Source organism: Coenobita brevimanus, chromosome 2 (assembly GCF_032717465.1).
Source record: "Coenobita brevimanus isolate Jiangsu-jjx chromosome 2, ASM3271746v2, whole genome shotgun sequence".
In the NCBI taxonomy this organism is placed as follows: domain Eukaryota; kingdom Metazoa; phylum Arthropoda; class Malacostraca; order Decapoda; family Coenobitidae; genus Coenobita; species Coenobita brevimanus.
Genome location: NC_136955.1, coordinates 20906011 through 20924345, shown reverse-complemented (window position 1 = coordinate 20924345; position 18335 = coordinate 20906011).

The following is an 18335-nucleotide window of genomic DNA, read 5'->3' as shown; positions in this document are numbered from 1 at the left end:
AGCCGAAGCCAGAGTGTAGAGAATTCAGAAGAATCGAGTTCAGGAACATGGGAGCAAGATAAGTTGTTGCGTATTTATACACAACATCCACCTTTGGCTTTGAAATGAGTATAGAGAAAGTAGGAGGATACAGAAAAGGGTTTGCTGTCAGTTGCCTCAGACAGCTGAGTCTCAGTTAGGAAAAGAAGGTGAGGTTTAGAGAAGGAGAGGTGGTGCTCAACACAGCGAAAGTTAGAGGAAAGGCCACGAATGTTGCAGAAATGAAGAAGAGAGTCAGACAGTGGTTCCAGGCACCTTGAGTCGTCACCGGGAGAGGGGCTGAAAGGGGGGGCATTTATGGTCCCCCCCCCTGGGGACCCCGAGGCTATGTTATTCAACGCCATTTTGAAAATTTTGAAAAGGAGTGTGGTGTGTACTGTGCATGTAGTTGGGTGTTGATAGTTGGAGAAACTTGTATTGGAGAGCATGCTGGTCTACTCTCTGTGTTACTGAGACACTGAAAAAGTTCAGCAAAGGGGGATGGTCGGGACCTAGTCCCGAGGGCTGATGAAACGGGAGCTCCAGCTCTCCCTGTCATCAGCTTTCCATCCACCTTGGGAGTACTGCCCTGCTCGACTGGTGCTACAGTCTACTCCTCACAATGTAATGAAGAGGTGACAATCACTTAAGCTACGAGAACAAGCCCACGTGGCGTGCACATCGTAGCATCTCTTTCCTAATGCTCTTCATAGTCCTCTCTTTTATCCTTTTGTACGGTGTGGTTGGTAAGTTGTCCTTGGCTGTACGTAGTATCTTCTGTACTCTTCAGCCATGCTCAACTTCAGGAATTCTTGCACTGAAGTTGCATGTGTTTAGTGGATTTGTGCTTGGTTCCTGTTGCTTATCCTCCCCCGGGATGTTCTTCCCTTCCAGTATTATATCATTTGTATCATTTCTTTATGATAGCAGTTGCTTGTAAAAGGCCTACTAAATGTAGGTTATCAGAGACCACATTCAGGTAATTCATTTTTCATAAGCTTTTCGTTTAGGTCTTGTTATGCTTCAAGCTTTAGTTTATTTATTTTTCTCTTCTTAAAGAACAATCCATTGCAAAAGTCCTGTGCTCAAGGATTTCCCTTCCACGTCTTAAACAATTTAAAGCTGATTTGTTATTGTTCTTGATCAACCTCGGTCTGTACTTGAACAGACCCACAACCACAGGCATCCAACCATCCCTGCAAGGCCGTCCACTGCAGTGAACTGATTTTCCACTGCGGTTGATAGCTGCTCACCACAGCGAGGCGCGGGGAAAAGTGTGGAGGTATTGTTCGTAGATGGACGCCGCCTTTTTCGTTTTTCACCCAGTTAATACGGGCACCATTGAAGATTCCACATCACTCCATTATCTGGTTATAAGGTTACCGTCCAGCGTTGCAAATGACTTCTTGGATTACAGGAAACCATTAGGTTTGCCACTCACATCTTTAGTGGAATGAAGGGTGTTAAAATGTGACATGAAAGAATGGGAGTAGGGAGAGAGAAGGACAGACATAGAAAAAGAACGATAAAGGTGAAGGAAGAAGTAGGATGCATTACATCAAGTGAGTGAATGATGGTCACCACCACCTACCATCAGATATCATTTGCATTCACCTGGACATTGTGACCATGCTATATGTCTTGATTCACTCACTCAAAGTATAGTATTTCCTGGTTAGAGCAGTCTTTCGTTTAGGGATCTGTGGTATAACATTCGAAAGAGCCAAGAAAAATAACATACTTTTCTGTCTGACGTTGTTGTTACACACATATTGTAGGCCAAGAATCCATACTGGCTTCAGTAGTTCTTATTTTGATCAAGTGGGAGAAATCTCTAATTTTTATTACTTACTTCACCTTCATTATTTTCTATCTCATTTTTTAGTTTATCTGCTGAATGATGTTTTATATGTTTGTCGAGTTCTCATAAATGCAGTATTTTTACCTGTTTCTTCAGGAGGAGTAATAATTGCTATACCGTGATCTGCAAACGGATCAATGACATCCTTCTGTAGTAACTTATCAGCATCTGATTTTTTCTGCCTAAGGCTTTATATCCATCGCATGCATTGTCGAACTCTGCAAAGGCTATTTGTTAATGTCCATTAAAGCCAGATTTGTTAGAATTTTGAAGCATATTTTGTCAATAATATTGAGTCATATCTTGATCTTATGTATTCTAATGTCAGTTATGTGATGTAAAAAATAATGTCAGTTATAACAGTAAATCGTTTCAAGTAATGTAAAAGTAATTAAAACAAAGTGCACCCTACTTATAAAGCTCAGCCCACCAGTCAAGCTACCAATCTCTTTTGGCAAAAGGAAACTTGATTACTCCACCCTCCCCAAGGGTGGCCTAATTTCTTGACGGGACGAAGGAATGGTCGGAAGTAAGCCGCAGTTTGGTTCCGTTTTTTCTACAATCTGTATCCCCTCTAGTCCTGTTCCTAGGGTTGCCATACGTCCGGATTTTCCCGAACATATCCTGCATTTAGGTGTCAAAATCTTCATCCGGGAGGAATTTTAAAAATTCTCCAAAAGTCCGGAATTCAGCTTCCATCACTTTTTCCCGAAAAAATTAATATACAATTAAGCTCTGTAAAGACGAGAGAGAGAGAGAGAGAGAGAGAGAGAGAGAGAGAGAGACCGTTGTTTTCGTCAGCTGTCAAGTGTTGCCACCTTGGCTGGTTTAGTGCGGGCAGCTAGATGAAATGTCTTGTCTTTTCTTGTTCAGCCACGATTTTTTTTCCTAGTGCTGTTATAGCCATAAAATAAATGGTAATTGCACACAATTATTGGCTTAGTTTTCACTGTTACACTGCAACATTTGTTATCTTTATGATCTTATCCTGCATCTAGTTTTAGCATTTTTCAGTCATAATCTAGCCAGCTCTGTACTTTGCCTGTTTTCCATTATACTGTAAACAGATTAAGGACTGTGATACAGTACAGCAGTATTGGTGTGTGTGTGTATATATAGATAGATAGATAGATAGATAGATATACTGTATATATATCTATATAATATCAATATATCTATATCTATCTATCTATCTATCTGTATCTATCTATCTATCTATCTGTTTGACGTTATGCTGTATGTATATATTATATACATATAGCATAACGTCAAAGACCCAAAGTGTGTGTTGGGGGACAAGGGAGGATCATGGGCTTCAGCGAAGGCGTACGGTATTTTGACTTCATATATGGCAACCCTACCTGTTCCTCACATAACTCAAAATCTCTCCCTCTACCGAAATATCCACATTTTGTTTTCCTGATTACTGTCTCCTCACAAGCCTCCGTAACAAAGATGGCACATGTTAGATCAAATTTGAATTTGCAGTTGATATTGTTTTAAACATCAAAGAATTTTGGTTACCCACTGTGTAAACTAAATTATCTAAATATTACCAAATATATCTGTGTGATCTATCGCTGCCTAAATGCTTCTTCAGAACCCAGTGTATTTGACTCCATATCTACTCAGCTGACTAACCTTAACTTTACCCTTAGCACCAAAATTACCATTTTAGGTGATTTTAACGTACATTATGTGGGATGGTTATTACATTCTGTCAGGACTGACGATACAGGTCTAGAGTGCGTGCTGTTTGCAGAATTGTTAAATCTCATGCAGCTGGTAAAGCAACCAACCAGAATACCAGATAATTCTGACCATAACACCCAGCTCTTGGATCTGTTCCTGATAAATAATCCAGATCAGTACAGGATAGAAGTACTGTCACCACTTGAATCCTCCGATCACAACCTCATCAAAGCTTCATTAGTCAGCTCCCCCAAACCTCCACGTTCTGAGCCTGTCAGGGTGACCCGACGGCACTTTGATAGGGTAGACTGGGATAGATTCAGAAATTAAATTGCTGATATTCCATGGCAGTCTTTCTTCTCTATTGATGTCAATTGTACCCAGTCCCACATTAATGACTTAATACTAGCTAGTATGGATTTCACTAACACATCGAACTCTCCAAAGTGGTTTGATAGCAATTGTGCCAGTGAAATGGCCCAAAAGTCAATAGCATATAACTCTCCCTTAAATTAAAAAACATTTGAATCACACTGTCAATATAAAATTGCTAGAAACCATGCAAAAGTTGTAATAAATCCCGCTAAATCAATTTTTCTTCAAAACCAAGCATCAAAAATAATTAACAGTCCTATTGACTATACAATATTCTGGCTAACTATCAATTCTTTCAATAATAGCTTTAACATCTCATCACCTATTCCTGCACTAAAATCTTCAGACGGTAACATTAAAAATGACCTGCGCGGCAAAGCAAATATCTTTGCCAGTACATTTGCCAGAAATTCTATCATAGTGGAAGTCGCCAGAACGTGCCAGTACTAGAATTTGCCTCTCCCGAAATTGTTCCACGTATAACACTGACTAGATATGCAAAATCTATCATAGACAATTTACCAACCAATAAAGCTCAAGGCCCAGATGGAATTCATCCAGTTGTTTTGAAAAGTGCTCCCCAGAACTTGCCTCTGCTCTGGCTAAATTATTCAGACTATGCATACGTAGTTCTTAATTCCCTGATTCATGGAAAGAAGCCAATAGCCACCCAATTCCAAAGAAAGGAAGCTCCTCTGACCCTTCTGATTATAGACCAATATCTATCACAACTTCTCTTGTTAAAGTATTTGAAACTGTAATTAAGAAGCACACTAAACACAATGAATCCAACAACTCAGTTAGTGATAGACATTATGGTGTTTGCCATGAAAGATCCACAACAAGTTTCTTAATCTCCTGACTCATACCATCCATCAATCAATTGACCAACATGGAGGAACTCATGTACTAGCCCTTGATACTTCCTGAGATTTCAACAGAGTGCGGCCCCAATCCCTGTTATCCAAACTCCCTTGCTATGGACTAACGTCTTTTGTTCCTCTGCTTTCCTCATCTCTCAGTGGCAGAAAAATATGAGTAAAAGTAGGTGATGTATATTCCAATTTCCATTCAGTTAATGCTGGCGTGTCACAAGGATCAGTTCTGGTGCCAACCCTGTTCCTGGTTCATATTAATGATCTCTTATCTGTCACCCACAATCATTCATCTGCAGATTACTCACCACTTCACAGTTCATCCCCGAAAAGTGAACAAAATGTTGGATTAAGAACAAAAAAAATAAAAATGCTTTATTGTAACTGGTCGAAGGAATGAAACATAGAGTCTGCCCATGTGTAGTATAATTCTGCATCATTACATGGCCACATTCATCAAGAAAAAATTCGTAAAAGTTAATATTTTGGTGATTCATTTTTCAGTTTATTCAAACTATGTACTTTACCAACATAACACACAGGTCAAGAATATATATATATATATATATATATATATATATATATATATATATATATATATATATATATATATATATATACACAGAATATTAATGCAAGCAAAAAGATGCCAAAGGCAAAGGGCCCGCAAATTGTTCCCTAGGAAAAAACAAAAACAATACAACAGAGAGCCAAATTCAAGATCCGTTCATTTCGAGATGCCTGGACACATTGCGTTTGAAGGACTGGAGATCACAGGAAGTAGGAAATACTGAGTGAGACAGTTCCAGAGTTGACCTGTTGCATAAAAGGACTGGGAGTAACGGTTAACTCTTCCCGCTCCTTCTGGCACATTGCCAAAAACCTTTCTAACAAATTTACCTCATCCTTCCCTCCTCTTTTCTACCCTGATGGCTCTCTAGCTATTTCTTCTACTGATAAAACAGATCTCTTCACTCAGACTTTCTCCTCCAATTCCACCTTAGACAATTCCGGTGCTGTTCCTCCATCACTTCCCCTCTCTGACTTTCTCATGGCGGACATTAAAGTTTCTTCAGCTGATGTATTTTCTGCCATCACAGGCCTCAATACTAATAAGCCATATGGGCCTGATGGAGTTCCTCCTGTTGTTCTCAAGAACCGTGCTTCTGTGCTTACACCCTGCCTAGGCAAACTCTTTCACCTTTGTTTATCAACTTGCACCTTTCCTTCTTGCTGGAAGTTTGCTCTCATTCAGCCATTCCCAAAGAAGGGTGACATTCCCGACCCTCTAACTATCGTCCTGTTGTTTTAACATCCTGTATCTCCAAAGTTTTTGAGTCAATTCTTAACAGAAAAATTTTAAAGCATCTCTCCTATCACAACCTTCTTTCTGATCGTCAGTAGGGGTTCCATCAGAGACACTCAACTAGCGATCTTCTCACCTACCTTTCAGACTCCTGGTCATCCTCCTTTCGGGATTTTGGTGATCCATCTCAAAGGCTTTTGATCGAGCCTGGATAAATCTTTAATTTCCAAATTGCCCTCTTACGGTTTTTATTCTTCTATCTGTGCCTTCATCTCTAGCTTCCTTTTTGGTCGTTCTATAGCCGCTGTTGTAGACGGCCATCGTTCTTCTCCTAGATCTATCAACAGTGATGATACTCAGGGCTCTGTCGTATCACCAAGTCTCTTCTTTTTATTCATCAATGACCTTCTAAGCTGTACATCTAACCCTATCCACTCATGCGCTGATGATTCCACCCTTCACTTTTCCATTTGGTTCCCGCAACGTCCATCTCAGCAGGTGCTTCAACAGACAAGGGATGAGGCTATGGCACACCTAATGTCTGATTTGGCTCGTATCTCTGACTGGGGTGAAAATAATCTGGTTGTTTTTAATGCATCAAAGACTCAGTTTTTACACCTATCAACCCAACAAAATCTTCCACAGGTATACCCACTAATGTTTAATAATTTTCAGCTCAATCCTGCATCATACTTGAACATGCTTGGGATTTCATTTACTTGGGAATTATCTTTCTTGTAAAGATCTGCTTCCAAGAGATTATGTGTGCTAAGCCAACTCCGTTCCTTCTTTACCCCTGCACAACTGTTGCCTCTGTACATGGGTTTTATCTGCCCCTGTGTGGAGTGCAACTCTTATGTGTGGGAAGACTCCTCACACACAGCTCTTCTCAATAAGGTGGAGTCAAAAGCTTTTCGTCTCATTAACTCTCCTTCTCTTACTGAATCCCTTCAACCTTTGTCTCTTCACCACACTGTTGCATCTTTATCTCTTTTCTATCGCTACTTCAATGGTCACTGCTCCTCTGAACTGCCTGCATGCATTCCTCCACCTCTACGACGGGCGCGTAGCACCCGTCTAGCAGCAAACTCTCATCCCTTTTCTGTCAAACTCTCTAATGCAAGAGTTAAACGTTACTCCCGGTCCTTTATTTATGCAATATGTCAAGTCTGGAACTGTCTCCCTCTATCTGTATTTCCTGCTTCCTAAAATCTCTGGTCTTTCAATCGCAGTGTGTCCAGGCATCTCAAAATTATCGGATCTTGAATTTTGGTCTCTCTTGTATTTTGTTTTTCTCTTCGAAGGAACAGTAATTGCAGGCTCGAGGCCTTTGGGTCCTTCTTCTTGGCATAAAAAAAAAAGACAGGTGCTACGCACCCATCGTAGAGCTGGAGGTATGCAAGCAGATAGTTCCAAGGAGCAGTGACCATTGAAGTAGTGATAGAAAAGAGGTAAAGATGCAACAGTGCGGTGAAGAGACAAAGGTTAAAGAAAGCCAGTAAGGGGAGGAGAGTTAATGAGATGAAAAGTCTGTGACTCCACCTTGTTGAGATGAGCTGTATATAGGAAGCCTCCCCACACATGAGAATTGTACTCATAACAGGGGCAAATCACACCCTTGTATAAAGTCAACAATGGTGCACGGGTAAAGAAAGCTTGGGGTTGGCTTAGCATACCTAATCACTTGGAAGCAGATTTTATAAGAGAGGTAATATGATCTCTCCAAGATAAATCCCGAGAGTATGAAACCCAAGGAATGTTTACTAACCCTAGAACACTAACCCCGGGTTATCCCCACCCGACCCACATGACGTCATTGTCACTGTGTGTGGTTCCCATGCTCCCAGGGTTACCAGTCCTCCAGTAGCTTCATTTGGCAGCCAGTTATGGTAGCGGCAGGATACACTGTCGCACTCTGCACGTTGGTCTCTGCTGTAGGCCTTGGTTTGGGCGTGCAAAGGTCGAACAGCACAGTGAACATCGGGTTTTTACCACAGCAGCAGGGGAATGACAACCCCTTCAGTGGTGGCCCAAAGGACCTGAGAGGATGTGGGAGGTTTTCGAAAGACATATGATGAATTTTTTTGTATGCGTGTTTCTTTCGAGAAACTAGCCAAAATTTCCCTACTTTTAGTCACTGTTTTCATTACCTATTTTCCATAACAAAGTGATATGATTTTCAGTCCTTTGTAATGTTAACTCAAAGTACAAAGCCTAAAGTTCAACCATCTACATTTAGTTTATTAAAGCACTGTTTTTAGTATTTTCTTTTTTCCAATTTTCCAATATCGGGTGTGAGACACCCGGGGTTAGTGAATGTGTTACTAAAATGTAGAGTTAGTGTTCTAGGGGTTTAAAGATGATGCAGGTTTGAATTGGATATTGTTAAAAATTTGAGGATGCCCTTCAGGAGATTTAGACAGGATGAAAGATATAAGAACTGAGTTTTTGACATTAAAAACTTCAAGATTACTTTTACCCCAATCAATGATATGAGCCATGTCAGACATTAAGTGTGCCATAGCTTCATCTCTTGTTTGTTGATGTAATTGCTGAGATGGATGCTGCAAGAAGTGAATAGAAAGACGAAGGGTGGAGTCATCAACGAATGAGTGGAAATGGTTAGATGTACAGCTTAGAAGGTCATTGATGAACAGAAAGAAGAGAGTTGGGAATGGGAACACCTGAGGAACACCACTATTGATATCTCTAGGAGAAGAACGATGGTCATCTACAACAGCAGCTAAAGAACGATCAGAAAGGAAACTAAGAGGAAGGCCCAGATAGATGCAAAGAAAACGTAAGACGGCAGTTTGGAAATTAAAGATTTATCCCAGACTTAATCGAAAGCCTTTGAGAAGTCAATGGGGTGCTTTCAAAGCTAGTATCCAGTAGAGGACATTGCCGACTCCATTTTAACACAGTCCCGCGCTGTTTAGAAAGCCTATTTCTCACTGTTTAATATCTACACTGTTGTATGAAACTGTGAATCACAGTAATGTCACATGCTGTAATATAAATAATACAAACAGAAAACGTAACTATAACGTAGTGTGAAATGTTTTAGCTATCATATACGGAAATTAAATATTTGCCGATGGCAGCCCCACCATATTACTGGTCCTATAATATTATATTTCTACTACGTGATGGAAGTTTGGTTCTTGTTATATGGTTGGCTCAGACTGTAAATTAAGCCTTGTGGGTATCTTGACTCATTCAGTCTCTATGTTGGCTTGATAGTGGTATTCAACATTTTGCCCACCCAAGTGTTGCGTACGCAGCACAGGACAGTCTCCTGCTTTGTTTTAAAGTTCTTTTTCATTCCATAGTTACTTACCTTGAACTCCTCTACATCCAGCTATGCAGATAGCGAATAACTTGACTCTTTATATTCGTAGTGAAGGCAGATGTCTTGGCTTGCTTTTCTTTGAACGTGTGTCCTCATCCTGGTTTTGGGACAATCTCCTAGACCGGATGATATGTGATGATGAATGCCAGTATTTAATCACCATCAAATTTAAGCCAAGATAGAGACTAAAGTCAAAATACCCACTAGGCTTAATTTACAGTCTGAGCCAACTATATGTCAAGAACAAAACTTCCACTACCAGGTAGAAATATAATATTACAGGACCAATAAAATGGTGGGGTTGCCATCAGCAAATATTTCATTTCCTTATAATTATGATAAATAGAGCAATTCACACTATGTTATCATTACGTTTTCAGTTTGTAATATTTATATTATGGCATGTGACATTAACATAATTCTCAGTTTCACACAACACTGTTGACATTTAACAAAGAGAAACAGGCTTTTTAAACAGTGTGGGACTGTGTTAAACTGGAGTTCGGACTGCCCTCTATTGGGTTAGAGCTCTTCAGAAGCACCCCATTGGAATGGCAAAGCTTTTGCCAAAGTCCCGAAAGGAGGATAGCCAGGAGTCTGAAAGGTAGATGAGAAGATCGCCAGTTGAGTGTCCCTGACGGAGCGCATGCTGATGATGAGAAAGAAAGTTGTGATAGGAAAGGTGCTTTAATTTGTTTTATTATAAAAACAGATTCAAAACTTTTGATATTCAGGATGTTAAAGCAATTGGACGGTAGTTAGAGGGTTGGGAATGGTCACCCTTCTTTGGGACAGGGTGAATGAGAGCAAGTTTTCAGTAACAAGGAGGGAGGGGGAAGTAATTGGATAACTGGATAGAATCAGGGAGGGAAGGAAAGCCTGGGGGAGAAAGATGTGGAGGAAGTGATGGAACGTTGAGAGAGAGAGAGAGAGAGAGAGAGAGAGAGAGAGAGAGAGAGAGAATACTGGACAGGAAGAAGAGAGAGGGCATATGCACAGAAGTACAGTTCATGAGGACAACAAGAGGGACCCCCTCAGGTCCCATCAGGCCTCATCAGGACTGAGACTAATGATAGCAGAAAATATATCAATAGAAAAATTTTTAATGTCAGCCATGGGGAAGTCGAGAAGGGAAGTGATGGAGGAACAGCCTCAAAATTGTAAGGTTCAATTAAATATGTATATGGGAAGAGTTCTTGTTTATCAGTAAAAGTAACAGCTGCAGAGTCATCAGAGGGAAAAGAGGAAGGAAGCATGATGAAGCAAAGTTATTAGAAAGGTTTTGGGTAAGGTGCCAGAAGGAGCAGGAATTATTTGAGTTGGAGGGTTCACAGCATTTAGTGCGAATGAAATTATTTTTAGCTGAGTGAAGAACAGACTTAACACAGTTCTGGGCAGAAACATAAAAGAGATGAGACTCAGGGGTAGGTTAACTCCTAAACCTTTTGTAGGCCTTCTTGTTGTGGACAGCATTAGAACATGAGTGATTAAACCAAGTTTTTTTTTTTTGCTTTGGTAATGGGATAAAAGAATGAAATGTGTAACTTCATGCCATAGAGAATAATTTCTGCAATGTGCATGATACACTCAGATGGCTCTTGAATATGGAAGTAATAATCATTCCAGGGAAAATCAAAGACGTATTGCGTCAGGGCCTCCCAATCAGCAGCTCCAGAGTGCCACAGCCACTGCTTCTTAGGAATATTCACAGGCCTGACTGGAGCTATAGAACAGGTTAAGGTGTTAAGGTTGAGATCGGAGGAGCCCAACAGAAACAAAAGATTAACCGTGTACGCAGACGGATTATTTGTAAGGAAGAGGTCAAGTATGTTTGTACTCTCCTCAAGGCGTTCAGGGATACAAAATACTGTAGGGTGCTGTACAAGCTGCTCTAGGTCTTTTATATATCTATCTATCTATCTATCTATCTATATATATATATATATATATATATATATATATATATATATATATATATATATATATATATATATATATATTAATGCGAGGAAGAAGCAACCAAATGCTAGGACCTCACAAATCAGTTCCTTCCAAGAAAACAACAAAAACAATGCAAAAGAGAGCCAAATTCAAGATCCGTTAATTTCGAAATGTCTGGACACACTACATTTGAAAGACTGGAGATCACAGGAAGTAGGAAATACAGACAGAGGGAGGCAGTTCCAGAGAACGGTTAACTCTTGCATTAAAGAGTTGGACAGAAAAGAGATGACAGTTTGTTGCTAAACGGGTGCTACGCACCCGTCGTAGAGGTAGAGGGGTGCAAGCAGAGAGTTCAGAGGAGCAGTGACCATTGAAGTAGCGACTGAAAATAGATAAAGAGGCAACAGTGTGGCGAAGAGACAGAGGTTGAAGGGAGCTAGTAAGAGGAGAGTTAATGAGCCCGAAAGCCTTTGACTCCACCCTGTTCAGAAGACCTGTATGTGGGGAGCCTCCACACACATGAGAGTTGTACTCTACACAAGGGCGAATAAAACCCACATATAAAGTCAACAACTATGCAGGGGTAAAGAAGGCATGGAGTTGGCTTAGCACATCTCATCTCTTGGAAGCAGATTTTACAACAGATGAAATATGATCTTTCCAAGACAAATCCTGAGTGAATGAAACCCCAAGCATGTTCAAGGATGATGCAGGATTGAGCTGGATAATATTAAACATTTGTAGGAACTCCTGTGGAAGATTTTATTGGGTTGATAGGTGTAAAAACTGAGTCTTTGATGCATTAAAAAACAAGATTTTTTTTTTACCCCAGTCAGAGATATGAGCCAAGTCGGACATTAGGTGTGCCATAGCCTCATCCCTTGTTTGCTGAAGTAACTGCTGAGATGGACGTTGCGAGACCCGAATGGAAAGGTGAAGGGTGGAATCATCAGTGTATGAGTGGATAGGGTTAGATGTACAGTACAGCTTAGAAAATCATTGATGAATAAAAGGAAGAGAATTGGTAATAGGACAGAGACCTGAGGAACACCACCATTGATAGATCTAGGAGAAGAAAGATGGCCATCTACAACAGCAGCTATAGAACGTCCAGAACGGATGCTGTAGATGAAGACACAGATAGAGGGATGGAAACCGTAAGAGGGCAGTTTGGAAATTAAAGATTTATGCCAGACTCAATCGAAATGATAGAAAAGATATAGGCTTCTTCACCAGGTGAATCAGTGATAGAAGAGTAGAACCAAAGGTGGTGGCGAACTTTGGAATCGTCTTGTATGGAGATTTCAGAGAGAGGAGAAATTGATAGGATGTGTTCCGTCTCAGAATTAAGATTGTCTAAGAATTTTTCATAATCCTTAGAATCACTGGATAAGTTAACATCACGGATATATTTCGTCGAGTATGGCAGGATAGCTGAAGCCGGAAAATAGACAATTCAGAAGATTCAAGTTCATGAACAGGACAGCACGAAATGTTGATGCATACATACACATAACAACGACCTTTGGCTTTGAAGTGAGTATAGAGAAAGTAGGAGGATACAGAGAAAGATGTTAGATATTGCCTTCATGCCTTCAATAACCTCCTCACAAAAAGAAATAATCTCTAAGTGAATGAAATTGACTGGAGTTAAGAAAAACTAAATATTTCGTCATCGGATTCAAGAGGTTAATTTACTTTTACAGAGGATGAACTGAGGAAGGAAAAATAATCAATAAATAACGAGAATCCATACACCACATTACTGGTGTCCTCCATTAACCAGCCCCGTACCGACCACTTTATTACCCAACCCACCCCCCAAACCCGACACCTTTTTTTTTGGCTCAAACCTCCGCTTTTTATGAGAAACATCGAAAATTCATAGAGAAATCGCTCTCCTGAGGTTTTAAATACCGCTACAGATAAGAGTACCCTCACCTGGCTAAGTTTTCAATGGCGTCTGGCTCCTGAGAAAACGAGTTCTATGGGAGAGGTAACTATTCCAGACCATTCATAAACGGTATTTATTTTTTTTATTTGCTACGAATTTCTATGTAGTACAAGAGTATATTGGTTTTCACACAGTAATATAGGTGATATAAATGTTGTTTCACTCACCAAACCCCGCCTTTTTTGGCGACATTACCTGCTCATCACTTCTCATCGTTTCTTCCTCTAACGGCACATAAACTTTGTCCTCCACATTGTCGTCAATTGGGGAATCACTCTCGCCTTGAATTTCGTACTGTGGCGCGACATATATTTACTGGCCAGGTCACTGGTAACAGGTGAGTAGCCGAGACAATGGCGTGCGGGGGGGGGGGGGACGAGGAGTAAGGCATTTCCCTGCCTGGCATCGGGTAGAGGAAGGTGTCCCATTTATACGTACCAAATATCACGTGCGAAATTCAGAAAATGTGCAAACGCCGGACCTTGTAATAGAAAACGTTCATCATACATTGTCGGGACTGAGGGTGAAAAAAAAGTTGCAATGTGCATCGTACGCTGTGGATACGGGGCGGGTTAATAAAAAGTCTGTAACGGTTGGACTTGAACTGCTGTAGGTTGAAGTTTTGGGGGGGAACTATTCTGGGGAAGCAAGCTCCAAAATAATACAGTTTGGGTAACAAAGGAATTTTGATAGGCAGAAGTTCTGCAATATGACAATGTGAAAGTCTAGTCATGAGCGTTATCAGATACCTGTGTAGCACGGAGGAAGGCGTGGAGAGGTAGCACAGTGGATGCAATTTCAGAGCATTTGCCATAAAAGTATCAGTAAAATAATGCAAAGGAAGCAACATTCCTTCCTTTCATCCACCCCTCTCCAGGTGACAACTCGACTTGCCTGGAACCACTGTCTGACTCACTTCTTCACTTCTGCAACATTCGCGGCCTCTCCTCAAACTTTCACTTTGTTGAACACCACCTCTCTTCCTCTTAACCTCACCTTCTTTTTTTTAACAGAGACTTAGCTGTCTGAGGCAACTGACAGCAAGCCCTTTTCTGTATCCTCCTACTTTCTCTATACTCATTTCAAAGCCAAAGTGGCTATTGTGCATATGTAAACAACGACTTATCTTGCTCTCGTGTTCCTGAACTTGATTCTTCTGAATTTTCTACTCTCTGTCTTGCTCCCTCATGTCATTCTCTAACTAAATATATATGTGCTGTTCATGTATCCCCTAATTCTACTATCAAAAATTCTTTGACTATCTTACTTCTACAATGGAAATAATTCTATCCAGTTCTCCTTTCTCTGAAATCTCCATTCTAGGAGATTTCAATGTTCACCACCACCTTTGGCTCTCCTCTTCTTTCGTTGATCCACCTGGTGAAGAAGCCTACATCTTTTCTATCCTTAATGACCTAGAGCAGCTTGTACAGCACCCTACCCGTATCCCTGACTGCCTTGGAGAGAGCTCCAACATACCTGACGTCTTCCTTACAATCCTTCTGCTTCCACTTAATCTTTTCTCTCCGTTGGGCTCCTCCTATCACAACCTTATTGCCTTAACCTGTCCTATTGCTCCAGTATGGCCTGTGGACCCTCCAAAAAAATATCAACTGTGGCACTTTGGAGCTGCGGATTGGGAGGCCCTCAGGCAGTAGTTCTATGATTTTCCCTGGAATGATTATTGCTTCCATGGCCGGCAGCCATCTGAGTGTACCTTGTGCATTACGGAGGTTATTCTCTCAGCTATGGACCCATACATTCCTTTTTCATATCCTCTGACTATTGCAAAAAATCCTTGGTTTAATCACGCTTGTTCTAATGCTGTCCATAACAAGGAGAGGGCCTATAGAAGGTACCAGAGCCAACCCACCCCTGAATCACATCTTTTTTATGTTACTGCCCAGAATCGTGCTAAGTTTGCTCTTCGCATTCCTAAAAAAAAAAAAATTATCCGCACTAAATGCTCGCAACTCTCCAACTCGAATTCCGCCCGCTCCTTCTGGCACCTTGCCAAAAACCTTTCTAACAACTTCACCTCATCATCCTTCCCTCCTCTTTTCTACACTGATGGCTCTGTACCTATTTCTTCTACTGATAAAGCAGATCTCTTTGCTCAGACTTTCTTCCCCAATTCCACCCTAGATGATTGTGATGTTCCTCCATCACTTCCCCCCCTCTGACTTCCACATGGCTGACATTAAAATTTCTTCAGCTGATGTATTTTCTGCCATCACTGGCCTCAATACTAACAAGGCATATGGACCTGATGGAGTCCCTCCAGTTGTCCCCAAGAACTGTCATTCTGTGCTTACACCCTGCCTAGCTAAACTCTTTCGCCATTGTCTTTCTACTTGTACCTTTCCTTGCTGGAAGTTTGCTCTCATTCAGCCAGTCCCAAAGAAGAGTGACCATTCCCAAACCTCTAACTATCGTCCAAATGCTTTAACATCTTGTGTCTCAAAAGTTTTCAAATCTATTATTAACAGAATAATTTTAGAGCAACTTTCCTATCACAACCTTCTTTCTGAACGTCAGTATGGGTTCCATCAGGGACGCTCCACTGATCTTCTCACCTACCTTTCAGACTCTTGGTCATCCTCCTTTCAGGACTTTGGCGAAAGCTTTGTCATTGCGCTGGACATCTCAAAGGCTTTCGATCGAGTCTGGCATAAATATTTAATTTCCAAACTGCCCTCTTTGTATTGTATCTGTGTCTTCATCTACAGCTTCCTTTCTGGTCGTTCTATAGCCGCTGTTGTAGACGGCCATCGTTTTTCTCCTAGATCTATCAATATTGGTGTTCCTCAGGGCTCTGTCCTATCACCAACTCTCTTCCTTTTATTCATCAATGATCTCAGCTGTACATCTAACCCTATCCATTCGTATGCTGATGATTCCACCCTCCACCTTTCCATTCGGTTCCCACAACGTCCATCTCAGCAGTTACTTCAACAAGGGAGAAGGCTAAGGCACACCTAATGTCTGACTTGGCTCGTGTCTCTGACTGGGATAAAAAATAATCATGTTGTTTTTAATGCATAAAATACTCAGTTTTTACGCCTATCAACCCGACAGTATCTTCCACAGGAGTACCCTTTAATGTTTAATAATATCCAGCTCAATTCTGCATCATCCTTGAACATGCTCGAGGTTTCATTCACTCGGGATTTATCTTGGAAAGATCATATTACATCTCTTATAAAATCAGCTTTCAAGAGATTAGGTGTGCTAAGCTGTCTCCTTACCCTCTTTCACCCTGCACAGATGTTGACTTCATACACGGGTTTTATTCGGCCCTTTGTAGAGTACAACTCTCATCTGTGGGGGGGCTCCCCACATACAGCTCTTCTCAATAGGGTGGAGTCAAAGGCTTTTCATCTCATTAACTCCCCTCCAGTTAATGGCTCCCTTGAACCTCTGTCTTTTCGCTGCATTGCTGCCTCTTTATCTCCTTTCTATATTTACTTCCATGGTCACTGCTCCTCTGAACTCTCTGCTTGCATCCCTCCACCTCTACGACGTGTGCGTAGCACCCGTCTAGCAGCAAACGCTCATCCCATTTCTGTCTGACTCCTAATGCAAGAGTTAACCGTTACTCCCAGTTCTTCATTTATGCAACATGTCATCTCTGGAACTGTCTCTCTGTGTCTGTATTTCCTACTTCCTATGACTTCCAGTCTTCCAAACGCAGTGTATCCAGGCGTCTCGAAATGAACGGATCTTGAATTTGGCTTTTTTTTTTTTTTTCCTTGGAAGAAACTGTAATGCGGGCTTCTAGCCTTTGTTTCTTTCTTCCTCGCATAAAAAAAAAATGAAGGGGAGGTAGTTCATTTGTAACAGCAAGATTATTAATAAGCCTTACAGCTCTCTTCAGAATTTTGTACAGTTGTTTTAGTGCAACCTCTCCACGTCCACTCCACAAGGGTGAGGGATATTCCAGCTGAGAACACACATGACTTGTAAATTACAGCTAACTGCTCCAAGTTTCTCTGAAGCGGTTTTAGCAAGTGATCTAACATGACAGGTTCTGCTATGGCTATTGTTAAGTGTAACCCCGAGAATTTCAATACTTTTAGATATACGAATATTAGTAGCAATGAACGTAATATAGAAATCAGGCAATATCCGTCTATCAGTAAATTGTATATACTCGTATTTGGTCTCCCTAGCATTAAATGAGACAGTGTTATTTTGTCCCCATTTATGATCTTCGATAAATCTAGATTTATGGAGAATAATCTAGATTTATGGAGAGTGTTGCGCTGTGTTGCGATTTAGAGATATTAAACTTTGTGAATGGATGTTTACGAGTAAGTATGAAGAAACTGTGAAAGTGTTGAGTCATCTGCATATGAGTGAATGGGGTTATGGGTGGTAGATAAGTAATTACGAATGGGGTTGGAACCATGATTGATCCTTATGGCACGCTGACACTAATCCAGTGGAAACAAGAATATACATCATCTGCCTTTACTCTGATGTTTTTGTTGCTGAGAGACGAAGAAATCCGTGGAACCAAACATGATAGGTCATAGTAAGGGAGGTTGGATAGCAGGGAATGGTGCCACAGTCTATTAAAAGCTTTAGAAATATTAAGAGCCACTGCATGGGTTTCTCCATGTTAATCAATTGACTGATGGATGGTATGAGTAATGAGAATTAGTATGTCAACAGTGGATCTTTCGTGACGAAAAGCATACGGTATATCATTAATTAAGCTTTTTGATTCAAGATATTTAACAATATGCATACTTATTACAATCTCATAAACTTTACCAAGAGAAGATGTTGATAGCTATTAGTCAGTAATCAGAGGGGTAAGAGGAACTTCCTTTCTTTGGGACTGGGTGGATATTGGCTTCTTTCCAAGAATTAGGGAAAGAAAAAGTACAGATACATAGTCTAAAGAACCGGAGCAAATTCTGAAAAACAATTTTTCAAAACGACTGGAGGAA